The 23,468-nt window shown below is 53.4% G+C and overlaps 1 long non-coding RNA gene across 1 annotated transcript in view; it reads left to right on the forward strand.

Annotated features, from left to right (window-relative positions):
- LOC148139989 (uncharacterized) overlaps nt 1-23,468 on the forward strand; it is a 296,390-nt gene that overhangs the window by 196,737 nt on the left and 76,185 nt on the right. The window lies entirely within an intron of this gene.

Here is a 23,468-nt window from a genome sequence, read left to right on the forward strand (position 1 = left end):
TCCTGACAGCCGGCTCTGGGATGACAATGGACGCTGTACGTGAAGAGGCCTTCATCAGCTGTGCTCACTGGAAATTAATGGGAGCACAAGACTTTTCATCTGGCACTTATCAGGATACACTGCAAAAGCGTTAAATATCAAGTGATCCCATCAGTTTGTACTAGGGGAGACGAGTTTGCAAGTCACCCTGGTTGGCCGAGGGGAAACCATGGGGATAGCAAGTGGCAGTGGGATTGGACAGATTTCTCTTGTCTTTGGAGAACAGGTCTCCCTGTGAGGGACATGTGTGGAAGGAGTTTCATAATGACCGTGACTAATTATCTGAGGTGGGTAGTTGGGTTTTTTTAACTAGACTCATTCACGGGATGAGGGGGTTGCCGGCCGGGCCTGCGTTTATAGTCCATCCCTTAATCGCCCCAGAGGACAGTTAAAAGTCAACCCCATGGCTGTGGGTCTGGAGTCACGTGTAGGCCAGACCAGGTAAGGCTGGCAATGTCCTTCCCTAAAGGGCATTAGTAAACCCGACAGGATTTTCCGACAGTTGACAACAGATTGACGGTCATCATTAGACTCTTCATTCCAAATTTTTGTTGAATTCCAATTGCACAGTCTGTCATGGTGGGACTTGAACCCAGGTCCCAGGGACCTTAGCTGGGTTAACAGTCCAGGTCTTCACCTCCCCCAAGGGGAGAGGACTGGACAGTACAGAGCTATCATACCTCAAGGCTGGTTTAGCCAGCAGATTTGCAGAGGCTGGGAATTTTTCCCACCTTCGTTCAGGCAGGGGCTGAAGTAAGGATACAGGGTCTTGGTGAACACAGCGGTGAAGGTGGGAAATGTCATCTGCGTTATAGAACGATACCTGCCCCCCCGCAGTCCAGGTAGACCCCGATCTTCTGGGGTTTGAACCGGGGGAAGGGGCAGGTCCGGGGATTTGTGAGAGCCCAGTAATCTCTCCCGTTCCTCAGCCAGATGATCCAGGAACCGGCCCCTGGACTCGGGGACATGCTGCCTTTTCGATCAGCAGACTCCCGGACAACTCCCAGGTCCCAGTTGGTCTTCTCCGTCACCTCCACCTCCCAGTAATGCCTCCCTGAGGTGAAGCCCTCACTGGCCAGGACACACACGTAGGGCCCGAACCCCTCCAGAGTGTCAGCAAGCCGCTGCTGAGGGTCAACGTGCCTCACCGCTGCTCGGTCTTCCAACAAGATTGAGAGTCAGCAGGACTGGAACTGAGGGACAGAGAGAGAGAGAGAGAGGAGAGGGTCATTTCTAACCAGTTCAGAGATGTACTATACACCTCAGGAGCAGGTGAACCCTGGCCTCCTTGCTTAGAGGTCAGGACGCTACCACTGCTCCCATACAGAGAGAGGAGCACCGTAAGTCTGAAACAGCAGCATCAATGGGGAGAGAGAGAGAGAAAGAGACAGAGTCAGAGTTAACGTTTCAGATCAGTCACCCTTCTCCAGACCCTGCAGTGTTCTGTCTCTGGAGCTGAAAAGCTAACTCTCTCTCTCTCTCTCTCTGTCTCGCTCTGTGTCTCTGTCTCTCCACAGATGCTGCCAAACCTGCTGAGTTTCTCCAGCAATTTTAAGTTCTGTTTCAGATCCTCAGTCCTTTGTCTTGTTTTTTTGTCTAACCCGATTTTTCTGATTAACGTGTCCAAGATGGTATTCCACACCTCAGGAACAGGTGGGCCCTGAAACCGGGCCAGCCCTGCGCAGGGAAGGGACACTACCACTGTGCCACAATAGGGCCCCTGAGTCCACTTTATCTTTAGTGTTTTTTTTGTTAACTTTTTTTTTAAAATCAACCTGTTTGGAGATGTTGAACCCAGGTGTACTGGCTGAGAGGCAGGGACACTACCGCTGTGCCAAGGGAAGGCCCGTGGGTCTGCATTGCTTCTAGATCTTGGTTTTACCATACACCGAAGCCTGGCTTTCAGCTGGAGAACAGAGTCCATGTCTTGGGGAAACGGGGTGGCTCCAGGCAGCACAGAGAAACCATTCCGAGGAACGTTTCCAGGGATGGGAATCCGTAGCGACGGAGATCGATCGGAGGAAGCGGGACAGTGTTCCTCGGGAAGGGGAGGCTGAAGGGAAACTTAATGGAGGTTGATCCGAACTCACAAAGGGACTGGGCGGAGGAGATAGGGAGATAGGGAGAGAGTGATCCCGGCCGTGCAAGGGTTAACAATGAGACAGGGGGAAAGGGGGGGGACTGCGGACGCTAGGGCTCAGTGGCGGGAATGTGGGGCTGGAAAAGCGCAGCAGGCCAGGCAGCCTCCGAGGAGCAGGAGAGTCCACGTTTCAGGCACAAGGGTCATTCCTGAAGAAACGTTGACCCTCCCGCTCCTCCGAGGCTGCCTGGCCTGCTGCGCTTTTCCAGCACCCACACTCTCGACTCTGAACAATGTGACAGCACAGATTAAAGGAAGCCATCCAGATATGAGGCAAAATCTTCCTCCTGCAGCGAGGGTTCAGGGTCTGGGGTGTACTGTCTGAGAGTGTGGGGGGAGGGGGAGGGTCACTCGAGGGGTTAGGGTCTGGGGTGTACTGTCTGAGAGTGTGGGGGGAGGGGGAGGGTCACTCGAGGGGTTAGGGTCTGGGGTGTACTGTCTGAGAGTGTGGGGGGAGGGGGAGGGTCACTCGAGGGGTTAGGGTCTGGGGTGTACTGTCTGTGAGTGTGGGGGAGGGGGAGGGTCACTCGAGGGGTTAGGGTCTGGGGTGTACTGTCTGAGAGTGTGGGGGAGGGGGAGGGACACTCGAGGGGTTAGGGTCTGGGGTGTACTGTCTGAGAGTGTGGGGGAGGGGAGGGTCACTCGAGGGGTTAGGGTCTGGGGTGTACTGTCTGAGAGTGTGGGGAGAGGGGGAGGGTCACTCGAGGGGTTAGGGTCTGGGGTGTACTGTCTGAGAGTGTGGGGGAGGGGGAGGGTCACTCGAGGGATTAGGGTCTGGAGTGTACTGTCTGAGAGTGTGGGGGAGGGGAGGGTCACTCGAGGGGTTAGGGTCTGGGGTGTACTGTCTGAGAGTGTGGGGGAGGGGAGGGTCACTCGTGGGGTTAGGGTCTGGATTGTACTGTCTGAGAGTGTGGGGGGAGGGGGAGGGTCACTCGAGGGATTAGGGTCTGGGGCGTACTGTCTGAGAGTGTGGGGGAGGGGGAAGGTCACTCGAGGGATTAGGGTCTGGAGTGTACTGTCTGAGAATGTGGGGGAGGGGGAGGGTCACTCGAGGGGTTAGGGTCTGGAGTGTACTGTCTGAGAGTGTGGGGGGAGGGGGAGGGTCACTCGAGGGGTTAGGGTCTGGAGTGTACTGTCTGAGAGTGTGGGGGAGGGGGAGGGTCACTCGAGGGGTTAGGGTCTGGAGTGCACTGTCTGAGAGTGTGGGGAGAGGGGGAGGGTCACTCGAGGGGTTAGGGTCTGTGGTGTACTGTCTGAGAGTGTGGGGGAGGGGGAGGGTCACTCGAGGGGTTAGGGTCTGGAGTGCACTGTCTGAGAGTGTGGGGGGAGGGGGAGGGTCACTCGAGGGGTTAGGGTCTGTGGTGTACTGTCTGAGAGTGTGGGGAGAGGGGGAGGGTCACTCGAGGGGTTAGGGTCTGGGGTGTACTGTCTGAGAGTGTGGGGAGAGGGGGAGGGTCACTCGAGGGGTTAGGGTCTGGGGTGTACTGTCTGAGAGTGTGGGGGGAGGGGGAGGGTCACTCGAGGGGTTAGGGTCTGGGGTGTACTGTCTGAGAGCGTGGGGGAGGGGGAGGGTCACTCGTGGGGTTAGGGTCTGGGGTGTACTGTCTGAGAGCGTGGGGGAGGGGGAGGGTCACTCGAGGGGTTAGGGTCTGGAGTGTACTGTCTGAGAGTGTGGGGGGAGGGGGAGGGGAGGGTCACTCGAGGGGTTAGGGTCTGGAGTGCACTGTCTGAGAGTGAGGGGGAGGGGGAGGGTCACTCGAGGGGTTAGGGTCTGGAGTGTACTGTCTGAGATTGTGGGGGGAGGGGGAGGGTCACTCGAGGGGTTAGGGTCTGGAGTGCACTGTCTGAGAGTGTGGGGGGAGGGGGAGGGTCACTCGAGGGGTTAGGGTCTGGAGTGCACTGTCTGAGAGTGTGGGGGGAGGGGGAGGGTCACTCGAGGGGTTAGGGTCTGGGGTGTACTGTCTGAGAGTGTGGGGGAGGGTCACTCGAGGGGTTAGGGTCTGGAGTGTGCTGTCTGATGGTGTGGGGGGAGGGGGAGGGACACTCGTGGGGTTAGGGTCTGGACCCCTCCTGTTTAAGGCCACCCCCTGCCCATGTCAGCTTTGTGGGTGAAGGACTGCGACCCCAGACCAGGTGGATGGCCGCTCCATCATCAGGAGCAACGTTCCGATACCTAGTGCTTCCCAATAAACCTGTCGGACTATAACCCGGTGTTGTGGGATTTTTAACTTTGTCCATCCCACTGTCCGGACTGACCCAGCAGCGGTGGCCCTGGGGTGTCGTACTGAAGGGAGCGGAGGGAATATATTGATTGTTTGGAGAGTCCGAGAGGAGTCTGTCCGAGCTCCCGGGAATGAGGAAGTTGGATGTTCTTACCGGCCGGGATTGATGCTGTGTAACATTTCATTTCCTCACTCTGTACTGTATCGGGCCGTTAAACATCCCCAGTGACAGCTCCTGACGGGTCACAGCCAGACTGTCCCACATTCCAGTACTGCAGAAAAACAGGGCCGGGCGTTTAGAACAGACTCCGACAGCACAGAGGCTGGCCCTTCGGCCCACACTGCTCTGTGCTAACCACCAAGTCCATCCACGGTAACCCCATTTCCCTGCACTTGGCCCATATCCCTATCCGTGTGTCTGTCCAGATGCCTTTTAAATGTTGTTAATGTACCCGCCTCAACCACTTCCACTGGCAGCTCATTCCATCTGTGTACCACCCTCTGGGTAAAACAAGTTGTCCATCAGGTTCCCTTTTATTCTTTCCCCTCGAACCTTACACTGATACCATCTAGTCCTCGAATCCCCAACCCAGAGTGCATTCACCCCATCCCTGCCTTATACACCTGTATAAGGTCCCCCCCTCAGTCTCCCACACTCTAAAGAGAAAAGTCCTAGCGTGTCTAACCTCTCCCGATAACTCAGACCATTGAGAGCTGGCAACATGCTTGTCAATTCCCACTGCACTCGAAGAAAGGGAGTCTCAGTTATGACCCGGGAAAGATGTCTCTACAAAGTCACTGCCTTACCTCTTTCCCGACAGCAGTCTGTCCTGTAAGAGAGAACAGTGCCCCAAACCACTCAGAGGTGAAGCCAGTTTTACCTGTTTCAGACTGCTCCCACCGCACCAACGCTGAAGTGTCTCATCTCTGTCTCTGTAACCTCTCTCGGCCTAGTCCATCTCAGCTCAGCCTGACCAGAGTTCTCATCAATGCTGTCGTTACCTCTGTTCTCATCAAACACTGTGCCTCATCCACTCTCCATGGAGTCTGGACTGCCAAAGCTGCCCTGTATCTACATCAGCCTGAGCTTCCCAGTGATGGTGTCAATGTCTTCACCATCCCCGTCAGCACACAGCTCCTGCCCCAGGCTTAGCCAGCTCTCTCTCACACACACACTCTCACACTCTCTCTCATACGCGCACACACACACTCACTCACAGACTCTCTCACTCACAGACTCTCTCACACACACACTCACTCTCACACAGACACTCTCTCTCTCTCTCACTCACATGCGCACACACATTCTCACAAACACACTCTCACTCTCACAGACTCTCACACAGACACTCTCTCTCACTCTCACACAGACTCTCTTTCGCTCTCACACGTGTGCACACACTCACTCAGACTCACTCTCTCTCACTCACGCGCACACAGACTCTCACAAACACACACACTCTCACTCAGACTCACACACTCTCTCTCACTCTCACATGCGCGCACACTCTCACAAACACACACTCTCACTCACAGACTCTCACACAGACACTCACTCTCACACGTGCACACAGACTCTCACAGACACACACTCTCACTCAGACTCTCTCACACACAGACTCACTCTCACACGCGCGCACACACTCTCACAGGCACACACTCACAGACTCTCTCTCACTCACGCGCGCACACACGCACTCTCTCACACTCTCACTCACAAACAGACACACACACACAGGCTCTCACATTCTCTCTCTCTCTCGCACACACAGTCACTCAAACAGACTCACAGACAGGCTTTCTCACCCACACACACTCTCTCACAGACACACACACTCAGGCTCTCACACTCTCTTTCACACACTTTCATAGACACATGCTCACAGACTCTCACACACGCAGACTCACTCTCACATGCACACACACAGACTCTCTCATACAAACACAGACTCACACACTCATACACACAGATTTTCACACACACACACTATCACACGGTGACTCTCACTCTCATAGAGTCTCACTTTTACACACACACAGGTTCTCTCTCACACTCACAGGCACTCTCACACACACACCACATACCCACTCCCACACACTCACTCACATAGCTCCCTACACTCTCCCACACGAACATACACACTCCGACATCCCACCCTACACACTTCCACACACCACCAACACACACACACAACACTCCCCTACACACACACACAACACTCCCCTACACTCTCCTACGGAGGGGTTGGGGATGGGGGGGGGAGAACAGGGGGATTCCCTTTAGAATGAGGCTGGGGAGGGGGTGGGGATTGCGGGCGGTGGGGGGAGAATAGGGGGATTCCCTTCAGAATGAGGCTGGGGAGGGGGTGGGGGGGGAACAGGGGGATTCCTTGTAGAATGAGGCTGGGGAGGGGGTGGGGGGGGAACAGGGGGATTCCTTGTAGAATGAGGCTGGGGAGGGGGTGGGGATGGGGGGGAATATGGGGATTCCCTTTAGAATGAGGCCTGGGAGGGGGTGGGGCTCGGGGGGAACAGGGGGATTCCTTGTAGAATGAGGCTGGGGAGAGGGTGGGGATGGTGGGGGAACAGGGGGGTTCCCTTTTGAATGTGGCTGGGGAGAGGGTAAGGGGGGAAAGGGGGATTCCCTTTAGAATGAAGCTGGGGAGGGGGAGGGGGTATAGATGGGAACATGGGGAATTCCCTTTACAAAGCGGCTGGGGAGGGGGTGGGGATGGGGTGGGAAAAGGGGAATTCCCTTTAAAATGAGGCTGGGGAGGGGTTGGGGATGGGGGGGGGAACGGGGGGATTCCCTTTAGAATGAGGCTGGGAGGGGTTGGGGATGGGGGGGGGAACAGGGGGGATTCCCTTTAGAATGAGGCTGGGAGGGGTTGGGGATGGGGGGGGCAACAGGGGGGATTCCCTTTAGAATTAGGCAGGGGAGGGTGTGGGGGGGAACAGGGGGATTCCCTTCAGAATGAGGGTGGGGAGTGGGTGGGGATGGGGGTGGGGAACAGGGGGATTTTCTTAAGAATGAGGCTGGGGAGGGAATGGGAATGGGTGGGGGGGGGGGGGGGGTAACAGGGTAATTCCATTTGGAATGAGGCTGGGTAGGGGATGGGGATTGGGGGGAACAGGGTGATTCCCTTTAGAATGAGGCTGAGGTGGGGATGGGGCCACAGGGGGATTCCCTTTCGAAGAATGATTGGATTAGATTCCCTACAGTGTGGAAACAGGCCGTTTGGCCCAACAAATCCACACCAACCCTCCGAAAAGTCACCCACTCAGACCCATTTCCCTCTGATTAATGTCCCTAACACTATGGGACAATTTCCCATGACCAATTCACCCTAACCTGCACATCTTTGGACTGTGGGAGGAAACTGGAGCACCCGGAGGACACCCACACAGACACGGGGAGAATGTGCAAACTCCACACAGTCAGACACCTGAGGGTGGGATCGAACACACAATCGAGTGATGCTGGGGAGGGGGTGGAGATGGGCTTGGTGGTGGTGACTGGAGTTGGTGGAACAGAAATTGCTGGAGAAACTCATTGGGTCTGGCAGCATTTGTGAAGAGAGAGGAACAGTCACTGGGTCTGAAAAGACTCTCTCCCCCGCCCCCAGTACTGACATTTTGACTTGTCCAGGCCCCACTCCCTCTTACCCCTGTTTTGTTGTTGATGCTCTCCTTGCCCCTCCCCCCACTCCTCCTTAACCGCTTCCCCCCACCCCCACCCCCACCCCCATCGTGGCATGTCTGACTTGCCCTGGTGCTGGTGAAAAGCCATGACCTTGAAAAGTGAACTCTCCCTGCAGAGGCAGACTGAGCGGTTGAGCAATCCCAGCTTTTACTCTCATTAATTTCACATCCTTTCATCACAGGGCATTAAAATACACAGGGCAGGGTGGCAGTGTCCCTGTCTCTGAACCAAGAGGCTCTGGGTTCAAGTCCCACCTGCCTCACACGCAAATAGACTCACCAACAATACTGAGGAAACTTAAATGGCAGACCCAGCCTGATTTCAAAACAGGAAGACACGTGTTAATTTTAAAAGCACTCCCTTACACAAAGGGGAGCAGGAATGTGTGTCTTTTTGGGAAAGCTGCAGAAATAACTATAGATTTGGAAGGCGTTTGGTATGCTTTCCTTTATTGGTCAGAGTATTGAGTACAGGAGTTGGGAGGTCATGTTGCGGCTGTACAGGACATTGGTTAGGCCACTGTTGGAATATTGTGTGCAATTCTGGTCTCCTTCCTATCGGAAAGATGTTGTGAAACTTGAAAGGGTTCAGAAAAGATTTACAAGGATGTTGCCAGGGTTGGAGGGTTTGAGCTATAGGGAGAGACTGAACAGGCTGGGGCTGTTTTCCCTGGAGCGTCGGAGGCTGAGGGGTGACCTTATAGAGGTTTATAAAATCATCAGGGGCATTGATAGGGTAAATAGACAAAGTCTTTTCCCTGGGGTGGGGGAGTCCAGAACTAGAGGGCATAGGTTTAGGGTGAGAGGGGAAAGATATAAGAGAGACCTAAGGGGCAACTTTTTCACACAGAGGGTGGTAGGTGTATGCAATGAGCTGCCAGAGGAAGTGGTGGAGGCTGGTACAATTGCAACATTTAAGAGGCATTTGGATGGGTATATGAATAGGAAGGGTTTGGAGGGATATGGGCCGGGTGCTGGCAGGTGGGACTAGATTGGGTTGGGATATCTGGTCGGAATGGACAGGTTGGGTAGAAGGGTCTGTTTCCCTGCTGTACATCTCTATGAGGGGTTGGGTAGAAGGGCCTGTTTCCCTGCTGTACATCTCTATGAGGGGTTGGGTAGAAGGGCCTGTTTCCCTGCTGTACATCTCTATGAGGGGTTGGGTAGAAGGGCCTGTTTCCCTGCTGTACATCTCTATGAGGGGTTGGGTAGAAGGGCCTGTTTCCGTGCTGTACATCTCTATGAGGGGTTGGGTAGAAGGGCCTGTTTCCCTGCTGTACATCTCTATGACGGGTTGGGTAGAAGGGTCTGTTTCCCTGCTGTACATCTCTATGAGGGGTTGGGTAGAAGGGTCTGTTTCCCTGCTGTACATCTCTATGAGGGATTGGGTAGAAGGGTCTGTTTCCGTGCTGTACATCTCTATGAGGGTTTGGGAAGAAGGGTCTGTTTCCCTGCTGTACATCTCTATGACGGGTTAGGAAGAAGGGCCTGTTTCCGTAATGTACATCTCTATGAGGGGTTGGGTAGAAGGGCCTGTTTCCCTGCTGTACATCTCTATGAGGGGTTGGGTAGAAGGGCCTGTTTCCGTGCTGTACATCTCTATGAGGGGTTGGGTAGAAGGGCCTGTTTCCCTGCTGTACATCTCTATGACGGGTTGGGTAGAAGGGTCTGTTTCCCTGCTGTACATCTCTATGAGGGATTGGGTAGAAGGGTCTGTTTCCCTGCTGTACATCTCTATGACGGGTTGGGAAGAAGGGCCTGTTTCCGTGCTGTACATCTCTATGAGGGGTTGGGTAGAAGGGTCTGTTTCCCTGCTGTACATCTCTATGACGTGTTGGGAAGAAGGGCCTGTTTCCGTGCTGTACATCTCTATGAGGGGTTGGGTAGAAGGGCCTGTTTCCCTGCTGTACATCTCTATGAGGGGTTGGGTAGAAGGGCCTGTTTCCGTGCTGTACATCTCTATGAGGGGTTGGGTAGAAGGGCCTGTTTCCGTGCTGTACATCTCTATGAGGGGTTGGGTAGTAGGGTCTGTTTCCCTGCTGTACATCTCTATGAGGGGTTGGGTAGAAGGGCCTGTTTCCCTGCTGTACATCTCTATGAGGGGTTGGGTAGAAGGGCCTGTTTCCCTGCTGTACATCTCTATGAGGGGTTGGGGAGAAGGGCCTGTTTCCGTGCTGGACATCTCTATGAGGGGTTGGGTAGAAGGGTCTGTTTCCGTGCTGTACATCTCTATGACGGGTTGGGTAGAAGGGTCTGTTTCCCTGCTGTACATCTCTATCAGGGTTTGGGGAGAAGGGCCTGTTTCCGTGCTGTACATCTCTATGAGGGATTGGGGAGAAGGGTCTGTTTCCCTGCTGTACATCTCTATGAGGGGTTGGGTAGAAGGGCCTGTTTCCGTGCTGTACATCTCTATGAGGGTTTGGGGAGAAGGGCCTGTTTCCGTGCTATACATCTCTATGAGGGGTTGGGTAGAAGGGTCTGTTTCCGTGCTGTACATCTCTATGACTGGTTGGGTAGAAAGGCTTGTTTCCCTGCTGTCCATCTCTATGAGGGGTTGGGTAGAAGGGCCTGTTTCCCTGCTGTACATCTCTATGACGGGTTGGGTAGAAGGGTCTGTTTCCCTGCTGTACATCTCTATGAGGGGTTGGGTAGAAGGGCCTGTTTCCCTGCTGTACATCTCTATGAGGGGTTGGGTAGAAGGGCCTGTTTCCATGCTGTACATCTCTATGAGGGGTTGGGTAGAAGGGTCTGTTTCCGTGCTGTACATCTCTATGACGGGTTGGGTAGAAGGGCCTGTTTCCCTGCTGTACATCTCTATGAGGGGTTGGGTAGAAGGGCCTGTTTCCGTGCTGTACATCTCTATGACGGGTTGGGTAGAAGGGTCTGTTTCCCTGCTGTACATCTCTATGACGGGTTGGGTAGGAGGGCCTGTTTCCGTGCTGTACATCTCTATGACGGGTTGGGTAGAAGGGTCTGTTTCCCTGCTGTACATCTCTATGACGGGTTGGGTAGAAGGGTCTGTTTCCCTGCTGTAAATCTCTATGACGGTGTGGATAGAAGGGCCTGTTTCCCTGCTGTACATCTCTATGACGGGTTGGGTAGAAGGGCCTGTTTCCCTGCTGTACATCTCTGTGAGGGGTTGGGTAGAAGGGTCTGTTTCCCGGCTGTACATCTCTATGACGGGTTGGGTAGAAGGGCCTGTTTCCCTGCTGTACATCTCTATGACGGGTTGGGGAGAAGGGTCTGTTTCCCTGCTGTACATCTCTATGAGGGGTTGGGTAGAAGGGTCTGTTTCCCTGCTGTACATCTCTATGACGGGTTGGGGAGAAGGGCCTGTTTCCGTGCTGTACATCTCTATGAGGGGTTGGGTAGAAGGGTCTGTTTCCCTGCTGTACATCTCTATGACGGGTTGGGAAGAAGGGCCTGTTTGCGTGCTGTACATCTCTATGAGGGGTTGGGTAGAAGGGCCTGTTTCCCTGCTGTACATCTCTATGTGGGGTTGGGTAGAAGGGCCTGTTTCCGTGCTGTACATCTCTATGAGGGGTTGGGTAGAAGGGCCTGTTTCCGTGCTGTACATCTCTATGAGGGGTTGGGTAGTAGGGTCTGTTTCCCTGCTGTACATCTCTATGAGGGGTTGGGTAGAAGGGCCTGTTTCCCTGCTGTACATCTCTATGACGGGTTGGGTAGAAGGGCCTGTTTCCCTGCTGTACATCTCTATGAGGGGTTGGGTAGAAGGGGCTGTTTCCCTGCTGTACATCTCTATCAGGGGTTGGGTAGAAGGGTCTGTTTCCCTGCTGTACATCTCTATGAGGGGTTGGGTAGAAGGGTCTGTTTCCCTGCTGTACATCTCTATGAGGGATTGGGTAGAAGGGTCTGTTTCCGTGCTGTACATCTCTATGAGGGGTTGGGTAGAAGGGTCTGTTTCCCTGCTGTACATCTCTATGAGGGGTTGGGTAGAAGGGCCTGTTTCCCTGCTGTACATCTCTATGAGGGGTTGGGTAGAAGGGTCTGTTTCCCTGCTGTACATCTCTATGAGGGGTTGGGTAGAAGGGCCTGTTTCCCTGCTGTACATCTCTATGAGGGGTTGGGTAGAAGGGCCTGTTTCCGTGCTGTACATCTCTATGAGGGGTTGGGTAGAAGGGTCTGTTTCCGTGCTGTACATCTCTATGACGGATTGGGTAGAAGGGTCTGTTTCCGTGCTGTACATCTCTATGACTGGTTGGGTAGAAAGGCCTGTTTCCCTGCTGTACATCTCTATGATGGGTTGGGTAGAAGGGTCTGTTTCCCTGCTGTACATCTCTATGAGGGGTTGGGTAGAAGGGCCTGTTTCCCTGCTGTACATCTCTATGAGGGGTTGGGTGGAAGGGCCTGTTTCCCTGCTGTACATCTCTATGACGGGTTGGGTAGAAGGGTCTGTTTCCCTGCTGTACATCTCTATGAGGGGTTGGGTAGAAGGGCCTGTTTCCCTGCTGTACATCTCTATGAGGGGTTGGGTAGAAGGGCCTGTTTCCCTGCTGTACATCTCTATGAGGGGTTGGGTAGAAGGGCCTGTTTCCGTGCTGTACATCTCTATGAGGGGTTGGGTAGAAGGGCCTGTTTCCCTGCTGTATATCTCTATGAGGGGTTGGGTAGAAGGGCCTGTTTCCCTGCTGTACATCTCGATGAGGGGTTGGGTAGAAGGGCCTGTTTCCGTGCTGTACATCTCTATGAGGGTTTGGGTAGAAGGGTCTGTTTCCGTGCTGTACATCTCTATGAGGGGTTGGGTAGAAGGGTCTGTTTCCGTGCTGTACATCTCTATGAGGGGTTGGGTAGAAGGGTCTGTTTCCGTGCTGTACATCTCTATGAGGGGTTGGGTAGAAGGGTCTGTTTCCCTGCTGTACATCTCTATGAGGGATTGGGTAGAAGGGTCTGTTTCCGTGCTGTACATCTCTATGACGGGTTGGGTAGAAGGGTCTGTTTCCCTGCTGTACATCTCTATGAGGGATTGGGTAGAAGGGTCTGTTTCCCTGCTGTACATCTCTATGACGGGTTGGGAAGAAGGGCCTGTTTCCGTGCTGTACATCTCTATGAGGGGTTGGGTAGAAGGGCCTGTTTCCCTGCTGTACATCTCTATGAGGGGTTGGGTAGAAGGGCCTGTTTCCGTGCTGTACATCTCTATGAGGGGTTGGGTAGAAGGGCCTGTTTCCGTGCTGTACATCTCTATGAGGGGTTGGGTAGTAGGGTCTGTTTCCCTGCTGTACATCTCTATGAGGGGTTGGGTAGAAGGGCCTGTTTCCCTGCTGTACATCTCTATGAGGGGTTGGGTAGAAGGGCCTGTTTCCCTGCTGTACATCTCTATGAGGGGTTGGGTAGAAGGGCCTGTTTCCCTGCTGTACATCTCTATGAGGGGTTGGGTAGAAGGGTCTGTTTCCCTGCTGTACATCTCTATGAGGGGTTGGGTAGAAGGGTCTGTTTCCCTGCTGTACATCTCTATGAGGGATTGGGTAGAAGGGTCTGTTTCCGTGCTGTACATCTCTATGAGGGGTTGGGTAGAAGGGTCTGTTTCCCTGCTGTACATCTCTATGAGGGGTTGGGTAGAAGGGCCTGTTTCCATGCTGTACATCTCTATGAGGGGTTGGGTAGAAGGGCCTGTTTCCCTGCTGTACATCTCTATGAGGGGTTGGGGAGAAGGGCCTGTTTCCGTGCTGGACATCTCTATGAGGGGTTGGGTAGAAGGGTCTGTTTCCGTGCTGTACATCTCTATGACGGGTTGGGTAGAAGGGTCTGTTTCCCTGCTGTACATCTCTATGAGGGTTTGGGGAGAAGGGCCTGTTTCCGTGCTGTACATCTCTATGAGGGGTTGGGTAGAAGGGTCTGTTTCCCTGCTGTACATCTCTATGAGGGGTTGGGTAGAAGGGCCTGTTTCCGTGCTGTACATCTCTATGAGGGATTGGGTAGAAGGGTCTGTTTCCCTGCTGTACATCTCTATGACGGGTTGGGAAGAAGGGCCTGTTTCCGTGCTGTACATCTCTATGAGGGGTTGGGTAGAAGGGCCTGTTTCCCTGCTGTACATCTCTATGAGGGGTTGGGTAGAAGGGCCTGTTTCCGTGCTGTACATCTCTATGAGGGGTTGGGTAGAAGGGTCTGTTTCCCTGCTGTACATCTCTATGAGGGATTGGGTAGAAGGGTCTGTTTCCCTGCTGTACATCTCTATGACGGGTTGGGAAGAAGGGCCTGTTTCCGTGCTGTACATCTCTATGAGGGGTTGGGTAGAAGGGCCTGTTTCCCTGCTGTACATCTCTATGAGGGGTTGGGTAGTAGGGTCTGTTTCCCTGCTGTACATCTCTATGAGGGGTTGGGTAGAAGGGCCTGTTTCCCTGCTGTACATCTCTATGAGGGGTTGGGTAGAAGGGCCTGTTTCCCTGCTGTACATCTCTATGAGGGGTTGGGTAGAAGGGCCAGTTTCCCTGCTGTACATCTCTATGAGGGGTTGGGTAGAAGGGTCTGTTTCCCTGCTGTACATCTCTATGAGGGGTTGGGTAGAAGGGTCTGTTTCCCTGCTGTACATCTCTATGAGGGATTGGGTATAAGGGTCTGTTTCCGTGCTGTACATCTCTATGAGGGGTTGGGTAGAAGGGTCTGTTTCCCTGCTGTACATCTCTATGAGGGGTTGGGTAGAAGGGCCTGTTTCCATGCTGTACATCTCTATGAGGGGTTGGGTAGAAGGGCCTGTTTCCCTGCTGTACATCTCTATGAGGGGTTGGGGAGAAGGGCCTGTTTCCGTGCTGTACATCTCTATGACGGGTTGGGTAGAAGGGTCTGTTTCCCTGCTGTACATCTCTATGAGGGTTTGGGGAGAAGGGCCTGTCTCCGTGCTGTACATCTCTATGAGGGGTTGGGTAGAAGGGCCTGTTTCCCTGCTGTACATCTCTATGAGGGGTTGGGTGAAAGGGCCTGTTTCCCTGCTGTACATCTCTGTGAGGGGTTGGGTAGAAGGGTCTGTTTCCCGGCTGTACATCTCTATGACGGGTTGGGTAGAAGGGCCTGTTTCCCTGCTGTACATCTCTATGACGGGTTGGGGAGAAGGGTCTGTTTCCCTGCTGTACATCTCTATGAGGGGTTGGGTAGAAGGGTCTGTTTCCCTGCTGTACATCTCTATGACGGGTTGGGTAGAAGGGTCTGTTTCCGTGCTGTACATCTCTATGAGGGGTTGGGTAGAAGGGTCTGTTTCCGTGCTGTACATCTCTATGAGGGGTTGGGTAGAAGGGTCTGTTTCCCTGGTGTACATCTCTATGAGGGATTGGGTAGAAGGGTCTGTTTCCGTGCTGTACATCTCTATGACGGGTTGGGTAGAAGGGTCTGTTTCCCTGCTGTACATCTCTATGAGGGATTGGGTAGAAGGGTCTGTTTCCCTGCTGTACATCTCTATGACGGGTTGGGAAGAAGGGCCTGTTTCCGTGCTGTACATCTCTATGAGGGGTTGGGTAGAAGGGCCTGTTTCCCTGCTGTACATCTCTATGAGGGGTTGGGTAGAAGGGCCTGTTTCCGTGCTGTACATCTCTATGAGGGGTTGGGTAGAAGGGCCTGTTTCCCTGCTGTACATCTCTGTGAGGGGTTGGGTAGAAGGGTCTGTTTCCCGGCTGTACATCTCTATGACGGGTTGGGTAGAAGGGCCTGTTTCCCTGCTGTACATCTCTATGACGGGTTGGGGAGAAGGGTCTGTTTCCCTGCTGTACATCTCTATGAGGGGTTGGGTAGAAGGGTCTGTTTCCCTGCTGTACATCTCTATGACGGGTGGGAAGAAGGGCCTGTTTCCGTGCTGTACATCTCTATGAGGGGTTGGGTAGAAGGGTCTGTTTCCCTGCTGTACATCTCTATGACGGGTTGGGAAGAAGGGCCTGTTTGCGTGCTGTACATCTCTATGAGGGGTTGGGTAGAAGGGCCTGTTTCCCTGCTGTACATCTCTATGTGGGGTTGGGTAGAAGGGCCTGTTTCCGTGCTGTACATCTCTATGAGGGGTTGGGTAGAAGGGCCTGTTTCCCTGCTGTACATCTCTATGAGGGGTTGGGTAGAAGGGCCTGTTTCCGTGCTGTACATCTCTATGAGGGGTTGGATAGAAGGGCCTGTTTCCGTGCTGTACATCTCTATGAGGGGTTGGGTAGTAGGGTCTGTTTCCCTGCTGTACATCTCTATGAGGGGTTGGGTAGAAGGGCCTGTTTCCCTGCTGTACATCTCTATGAGGGGTTGGGTAGAAGGGCCTGTTTCCCTGCTGTACATCTCTATGAGGGGTTGGGTAGAAGGGCCTGTTTCCCTGCTGTACATCTCTATGAGGGGTTGGGTAGAAGGGTCTGTTTCCCTGCTGTACATCTCTATGAGGGGTTGGGTAGAAGGGTCTGTTTCCCTGCTGTACATCTCTATGAGGGATTGGGTAGAAGGGTCTGTTTCCGTGCTGTACATCTCTATGAGGGGTTGGGTAGAAGGGTCTGTTTCCCTGCTGTACATCTCTATGAGGGGTTGGGTAGAAGGGCCTGTTTCCATGCTGTACATCTCTATGAGGGGTTGGGTAGAAGGGCCTGTTTCCCTGCTGTACATCTCTATGAGGGGTTGGGGAGAAGGGCCTGTTTCCGTGCTGGACATCTCTATGAGGGGTTGGGTAGAAGGGTCTGTTTCCGTGCTGTACATCTCTATGACGGGTTGGGTAGAAGGGTCTGTTTCCCTGCTGTACATCTCTATGAGGGGTTGGGGAGAAGGGCCTGTTTCCGTGCTGTACATCTCTATGAGGGGTTGGGTAGAAGGGTCTGTTTCCCTGCTGTACATCTCTATGAGGGGTTGGGTAGAAGGGCCTGTTTCCGTGCTGTACATCTCTATGAGGGATTGGGTAGAAGGGTCTGTTTCCCTGCTGTACATCTCTATGACGGGTTGGGAAGAAGGGCCTGTTTCCGTGCTGTACATCTCTATGAGGGGTTGGGTAGAAGGGCCTGTTTCCCTGCTGTACATCTCTATGAGGGGTTGGGTAGAAGGGCCTGTTTCCGTGCTGTACATCTCTATGAGGGGTTGGGTAGAAGGGTCTGTTTCCCTGCTGTACATCTCTATGAGGGATTGGGTAGAAGGGTCTGTTTCCCTGCTGTACATCTCTATGACGGGTTGGGAAGAAGGGCCTGTTTCCGTGCTGTACATCTCTATGAGGGGTTGGGTAGAAGGGCCTGTTTCCCTGCTGTACATCTCTATGAGGGGTTGGGTAGTAGGGTCTGTTTCCCTGCTGTACATCTCTATGAGGGGTTGGGTAGAAGGGCCTGTTTCCCTGCTGTACATCTCTATGAGGGGTTGGGTAGAAGGGCCTGTTTCCCTGCTGTACATCTCTATGAGGGGTTGGGTAGAAGGGCCAGTTTCCCTGCTGTACATCTCTATGAGGGGTTGGGTAGAAGGGTCTGTTTCCCTGCTGTACATCTCTATGAGGGATTGGGTAGAAGGGTCTGTTTCCCTGCTGTACATCTCTATGACGGGTTGGGAAGAAGGGCCTGTTTCCGTGCTGTACATCTCTATGAGGGGTTGGGTAGAAGGGCCTGTTTCCCTGCCGTACATCTCTATGAGGGGTTGGGTAGAAGGGCCTGTTTCCGTGCTGTACATCTCTATGAGGGGTTGGGTAGAAGGGCCTGTTTCCCTGCTGTACATCTCTGTGAGGGGTTAGGTAGAAGGGTCTGTTTCCCGGCTGTACATCTCTATGACGGGTTGGGTAGAAGGGCCTGTTTCCCTGCTGTACATCTCTATGACGGGTTGGGGAGAAGGGTCTGTTTCCCTGCTGTACATCTCTATGAGGGGTTGGGTAGAAGGGTCTGTTTCCCTGCTGTACATCTCTATGACGGGTGGGAAGAAGGGCCTGTTTCCGTGCTGTACATCTCTATGAGGGGTTGGGTAGAAGGGTCTGTTTCCCTGCTGTACATCTCTATGACGGGTTGGGAAGAAGGGCCTGTTTGCGTGCTGTACATCTCTATGAGGGGTTGGGTAGAAGGGCCTGTTTCCCTGCTGTACATCTCTATGTGGGGTTGGGTAGAAGGGCCTGTTTCCGTGCTGTACATCTCTATGAGGGGTTGGGTAGAAGGGCCTGTTTCCGTGCTGTACATCTCTATGAGGGGTTGGTTAGTAGGGTCTGTTTCCCTGCTGTACATCTCTATGAGGGGTTGGGTAGAAGGGCCTGTTTCCCTGCTGTACATCTCTATGACGGGTTGGGTAGAAGGGCCTGTTTCCCAGCTGTACATCTCTATGAGGGGTTGGGTAGAAGGGTCTGTTTCCCTGCTGTACATCTCTATGAGGGATTGGGTAGAAGGGTCTGTTTCCGTGCTGTACATCTCTATGAGGGGTTGGGTAGAAGGGTCTGTTTCCCTGCTGTACATCTCTATGAGGGGTTGGGTAGAAGGGCCTGTTTCCCTGCTGTACATCTCTATGAGGGGTTGGGTAGAAGGGCCTGTTTCCCTGCTGTACATCTCTATGAGGGGTTGGGGAGAAGGGCCTGTTTCCGTGCTGGACATCTCTATGAGGGGTTGGGTAGAAGGGTCTGTTTCCGTGCTGTACATCTCTATGACGGGTTGGGTAGAAGGGTCTGTTTCCCTGCTGTACATCTCTATGAGGGTTTGGGGAGAAGGGCCTGTTTCCGTGCTGTACATCTCTATGAGGGGTTGGGTAGAAGGGTCTGTTTCCCTGCTGTACATCTCTATGAGGGGTTGGGTAGAAGGGCCTGTTTCCCTGCTGTACATCTCTATGACGGGTTGGGTAGAAGGGTCTGTTTCCCTGCTGTACATCTCTATGAGGGGTTGGGTAGAAGGGCCTGTTTCCGTGCTGTACATCTCTATGAGGGGTTGGGTAGAAGGGCCTGTTTCCCTGCTGTACATCTCTATGAGGGGTTGGGTAGAAGGGTCTGTTTCCCGGCTGTACATCTGTATGAGGGGTTGGGGAGAAGGGCCTGTTTCCCTGCTGTACATCTCTATGAGGGGTTGGGTAGAAGGGCCTGTTTCCCTGCTGTACATCTCTATGACGGGTTGGGTAGAAGGGTCTGTTTCCCTGCTGTACATCTCTATGAGGGGTTGGGTAGAAGGGCCTGTTTCCGTGCTGTACATCTCTGTGAGGGGTTGGGTAGAAGGGCCTGTTTCCCTGCTGTACATCTCTATGAGGGGTTGGGTAGAAGGGTCTGTTTCCCGGCTGTACATCTCTATGAGGGGTTGGGGAGAAGGGCCTGTTTCCCTGCTGGACATCTCTATGAGGGGTTTTGTCGAAGGCCTGTTTCCCTGCTGTACATCTCTATGAGGGGTTGGGTAGAAGGGCCTGTTTCCCTGCTGTACATCTCTATGAGGGGATGGGTAGAAGGGCCTGTTTCCCTGCTGTACATCTCTATGACGGGTTGGGTAGAAGGGCCTGTTTCCGTGCTGTACATCTCTATGAGGGGTTGGGTAGAAGGGTCTGTTTCCCTGCTGTACATCTCTATGAGGGGTTGGGTAGAAGGGCCTGTTTCCGTGCTGTACATCTCTATGAGGGGTTGGGTAGAAGGGTCTGTTTCCGTGCTGTACATCTCTATGAGGGGTTGGGTAGAAGGGCCTGTTTCCCTGCTGTACATCTCTATGAGGGGTTGGGTAGAAGGGCCTGTTTTCCTGCTGTCCATCTCTTTCAGGGGTTGGGTAGAAGGGTCTGTTTCCGTGCTGTACATCTCTATGACGGGTTGGGTAGAAGGGTCTGTTTCCGTGCTGTACATCTCTATGAGGGGTTTGGTAGAAGGGTCTGTTTTTCTGCTGTACATCTCTTTCAGGGGTTGGGTAGAAGGGTCTGTTTCCGTGCTGTACATCTCTATGACGGGTTGGGTAGAAGGGTGTGTTTCCCTGCTGTACATCTCTATGAGGGGTTGGGTAGAAGGGCCTGTTTCCCTGCTGTACATCTCTATGAGGGGTTGGGTAGAAGGGCCTGTTTCCGTGCTGTACATCTCTATGAGGGGTTGGGTAGAAGGGCCTGTTTTTCTGCTGTACATCTCTATGAGGGGTTGGGTAGAAGGGCCTGTTTCCCTGCTGTACATCTCTATGAGGGGTTGGGTAGAAGGGCCTGTTTCCCTGCTGTACATCTCTATGACGGGTTGGGTAGAAGGGCCTGTTTCCCTGCTGTACATCTCTATGAGGGGTTGGGTAGAAGGGCCTGTTTCCGTGCTGTACATCTCTATGACGGGTGAGGTAGAATGGTCTGTTTCCCTGCTGTACATCTCTATGAGGGGTTGGGTAGAAGGGCCTGTTTCCGTGCTGTACATCTCTATGAGGGGTTGGGTAGAAGGGCCTGTTTCCCTGCTGTACATCTCTATGACGGGTTGGGTAGAAGGGTCTGTTTCCGTGCTGTACGTCTCTATGACGTGTTGGGTAGAAGGACCTGTTTCCCTGCTGTACATGTCTATGAGGGGTTGGGTAGAAGGGCCTGTTTCCCTGCTGTACATCTCTATGACGGGTTGGGTAGAAGGGCCTGTTTCCCTGCTGTACATCTCTATGAGGGGTTGGGTAGAAGGGTCTGTTTCCCTGCTGTACATCTCTATGAGGGGTTGGGTAGAAGGGCCTGTTTCCGTGCTGTACATCTCTATGACGTGTTGGGTAGAAGGGCCTGTTTCCATGCTGTACATCTCTATGAGGGGTTGGGTAGAAGGGCCTGTTTCCCTGCTGTACATCTCTATGAGGGGTTGGGTAGAAGGGCCTGTTTCCGTGCTGTACATCTCTATGACGGGTTGGGTAGAAGGGCCTGTTTCCCTGCTGTACATCTCTATGACGGGTTGGGTAGAAGGGCCTGTTTCCCTGCTGTACATCTCTATGAGGGGTTGGGTAGAAGGGTCTGTTTCCCTGCTGTACATCTCTATGAGGGGTTGGGTAGAAGGGTCTGTTTCCGTGCTGTACATCTCTATGACGTGTTGGGTAGAAGGGCCTGTTTCCATGCTGTACATCTCTATGAGGGGTTGGGTAGAAGGGCCTGTTTCCCTGCTGTACATCTCTATGAGGGGTTGGGTAGAAGGGCCTGTTTCCGTGCTGTACATCTCTATGACGGGTTGGGTAGAAGGGTCTGTTTCCCTGCTGTACATCTCTATGAGGGGTTGGGTAGAAGGGCCTGTTTCCGTGCTGTACATCTCTATGACGGGTTGGGTAGAAGGGTCTGTTTCCGTGCTGTACATCTCTATGACGGGTTGGGTAGAAGGGCCTGTTTCCCTGCTGTACATCTCTATGAGGGGTTGGGTAGAAGGGCCTGTTTCCCTGCTGTACATCTCTATGACGGGTTGGGTAGAAGGGCCTGTTTCCCTGCTGTACATCTCTATGAGGGGTTGGGTATAAGGGCCTGTTTCCCTGCTGTACATCTCTATGAGGGGTTGGGTAGAAGGGCCTGTTTCCCTGCTGTACATCTCTATGAGGTGTTGGGTAGAAGGGTCTGTTTCCCTGCTGTACATCTCTATGAGGGGTTGGGTAGAAGGGTCTGTTTCCGTGCTGTACATCTCTATGAGGGGTTGGGTAGAAGGGCCTGTTTCTGTGCTGTACATCTCTATGAGGGGTTGGGTAGAAGGGCCTGTTTCCCTGCTGTACATCTCTATGAGGGGTTCGGTAGAAGGGTCTGTTTCCCTGCTGTACATCTCTATGACGGGTTGGGTAGAAGGGTCTGTTTCCGTGCTGTACATCTCTATGAGGGGTTGGGTAGAAGGGCCTGTTTCTCTGCTGTACATCTCTATGAGGGGTTGGGTAGAAGGGTCTGTTTCCCTGCTGTACATCTCTATGAGGAGTTGGGTAGAAGGGCCTGTTTCCCTGCTGTACATCTCTATGACGGGTTGGGTAGAAGGGCCTGTTTCCCTGCTGTACATCTCTATGAGGGGTTGGGTAGAAGGGCCTGTTTCCCTGCTGTACATCTCTATGAGGGGTTGGGTAGAAGGGCCTGTTTCCGTGCTGTACATCTCTATGACGGGTTGGGTAGAAGGGTGTGTTTCCCTGCTGTACATCTCTATGAGGGGTTGGGTAGAAGGGCCTGTTTCCGTGCTGTACATCTCTATGACGGGTTGGGTAGAAGGGTCTGTTTCCGTGCTGTACATCTCTATGACGGGTTGGGTAGAAGGGTCTGTTTCCCTGCTGTACATCTCTATGACGGGTTGGGTAGAAGGGCCTGTTTCCCTGCTGTACATCTCTATGAGGGGTTGGGTAGAAGGGCCTGTTTCCGTGCTGTACATCTCTATGACGGGTTGGGTAGAAGGGTCTGTTTCCGTGCTGTACATCTCTATGACGGGTTGGGTAGAAGGGTCTGTTTCCCTGCTGTACATCTCTATGACGGGTTGGGTAGAAGAGCCTGTTTCCCTGCTGTACATCTCGATGACGGGTTGGGTAGAAGGGCCTGTTTCCCTGCTGTACATCTCTATGACGGGTTGGGTAGAAGGGTCTGTTCCCGTGCTGTACATCTCTATGAGGGGTTGGGTAGAAGGGCCTGTTTCCCTGCTGTACATCTGTATGACGGGTTGGGTAGAAGGGTCTGTTTCCCTGCTGTACATCTCTATGAGGGGTTGGGTAGAAGGGCCTGTTTCCCTGCTGTACATCTCTATGACGGGTTGGGTAGAAGGGTCTGTTTCCGTGCTGTACATCTCTATGAGGGGTTGGGGAGAAGCGTCTGTTTCCCTGCTGTACATCTCTATGAGGGGTTGGGTAGAAGGGTCTGTTTCCCTGCTGTACATCTCTATGAGGGGTTGGGTAGAAGGGTCTGTTTCCCTGCTGTACATCTCTATGAGGGGTTGGGTAGAAGGGCCTGTTTCCCTGCTGTACATCTCTATGAGGGGTTGGGTAGAAGGGCCTGTTTCCCTGCTGTACATCTCTATGACAGGTTGGGTAGAAGGGTCTGTTTCCGTGCTGTACATCTCTATGACGGGTTGGGTAGAAGGGCCTGTTTCCCTGCTGTACATCTCTATGAGGGGTTGGGTAGAAGGGTCTGTTTCCCTGCTGTACATCTCTATGAGGGGTTGGGTAGAAGGGCCTGTGTCCGTGCTGTACATCTCTATGACGGGTTGGGTAGAAGGGCCTGTTTCCCTGCTGTACATCTCTATGACGGGTTGGGTAGAAGGGCCTGTTTCCCTGCTGTACATCTCTATGACGGGTTGGGTAGAAGGGCCTGTTTCCCTGCTGTACATCTCTATGACGTGTTGGGTAGAAGGGCCTGTTTCCCTGCTGTACATCTCTATGACGGGTTGGGTAGAAGGGTCTGTTTCCCTGTTGTACATCTCTATGACGGGTTGGGTAGAAGGGTCTGTTTCCCTGCTGTCCATCTCTATGAGGGGTTTGGTAGAAGGGCCTGTTTCCCTGCTGTCCATCTCTATGAGGGGTTGGGTAGAAGGGCCTGTTTCCCTGCTGTACATC

The sequence above is a fragment of the Chiloscyllium plagiosum genome, unplaced genomic scaffold (genome assembly GCF_037043375.1).
Source record: "Chiloscyllium plagiosum isolate Xiang-an unplaced genomic scaffold, Cpla_swu_hap1 HiC_scaffold_35, whole genome shotgun sequence".
Lineage (NCBI taxonomy): Eukaryota > Metazoa > Chordata > Chondrichthyes > Orectolobiformes > Hemiscylliidae > Chiloscyllium > Chiloscyllium plagiosum.